We start from the raw sequence: 1,342 nt of genomic DNA, 5'->3' as shown, positions 1-1,342 counted from the left end.
AGCTCATTGTCATTAAGAAATGGCTGGTAGGGGGCGAATAAAAAGGGCTGAAGTGGCGGTGGGAACAGGTGAGGCAAGGTGAAGGCCCACTGGTGAGGAGCACTGGCTGAGATTCGGGCAGCCACAGCCGCAGGGCCTGGCGAGGAGACCACGGGGGCCTCAGCCTCCCAGGGCCTGCCCGCCTGTGTTCCTGCTTCTGACCCCGAACCCAAGGAGGCGCCTGGCTTAAGCCAACTGCCCATCGAGATGCTCCTGGAAGTGCTGAGCTACCTGCCCACAAGCATGCTGCTCGGGCAATGCCGCCATGTGTGCTGGTACTGGCGCTACCTGGTGGACACCCGGGCCATGTGGCTGAGCATCTTACCCTACAGCCACGTTAAGCTGTGGCCCGTCTTCCAAACCTGCCTGCCCCTAGACAACGACGACAACTCCAGGCCCTGCCTCCTAGGCTGCTTCTGCGAGCGCAGACCCTTAGGACGCAATCTCTACCCGAACCCCCATGGCATAGACGCCTTCCTGCCTTGGAGGACAATCAACTGTATGAGCTGGAGAGAGGAGGAAAGCTGGGAGGAAGACCACAGGCTAGTTCCTGAGGACCCTTTCCAGCCTTTCTACAGGTGGTGCTACAAGAAGCAAGTGTTAGACCTGGAAAAGGAGGGTCTGTGGCCGGAACTCCTATATAGTGGAAAGATTGAGATTTGTGTCTCTGCCTGGTGGGCAAACCAAGAAGCCTCGGTCTGTCTGTATGAGCTAATTGTCCAACTTCTAAATGCCAAGCAGGCCAAGCTACATCATTTCTCTCCTAGGCCAATCCATCAAGGTACAACCAGTATCCCTTTTAAGACCAACCACGTGTTCTCCAACCTCAAGAAGGGAGTCTGCTTTGTGTCTCTGGAACACTGGATTTGGGACATGGGGTTCCTGCCTGAGGACTACGGAATCATCGTGCCCAAGGCCAGTGTGATTGTACGGCTCTGTCAACCCTAGTAGAGGACTGTCCTTGTTAAACAACATGACCGTGCCTTCCAGCACCATTGGCTGGGCCACCTCAATAATCAAGGGCTTGTAGTTCCTGCCATCCTGGGATCTCCTGGGTCCAATCAAGGGTTCTACTGGGCCCTGTCTTTCAATTCTACGAGAAGCTATAAGAAGAAGATTTTTGCATCAGGTCTACTGGCTGTTGCGGCTTTAACGCAGCCCCTGTTCTACAGAGTGGAGACACACGGGTGAACACAGGGAGATGGTGAGAGGGCTCCTCACCCTCCCCCCCATGCCAGGCCCCTCTGGTTCTGCCCCCGTACCCTCTGCCCTTCTGTTCCTGCTGCAGAGGCTTCATTGGTCA

General features: G+C 55.7%; 1 pseudogene; it reads left to right on the top strand.

Moving 5' to 3' along the window:
* Positions 1-246: 246 nt before the first annotated feature.
* On the top strand, positions 247-987 carry LOC109559995 (F-box only protein 27 pseudogene; annotated as a pseudogene).
* The last annotated feature ends 355 nt before the right edge of the window (positions 988-1,342 follow it).

The sequence above is a fragment of the Bos indicus genome, chromosome 6 (genome assembly GCF_029378745.1).
Source record: "Bos indicus isolate NIAB-ARS_2022 breed Sahiwal x Tharparkar chromosome 6, NIAB-ARS_B.indTharparkar_mat_pri_1.0, whole genome shotgun sequence".
In the NCBI taxonomy this organism is placed as follows: Eukaryota; Metazoa; Chordata; class Mammalia; order Artiodactyla; family Bovidae; genus Bos; species Bos indicus.
The sequence above is the reverse complement of the archived record's forward strand: the minus strand, read 5'-3'. Positions and strand labels throughout refer to the sequence as shown.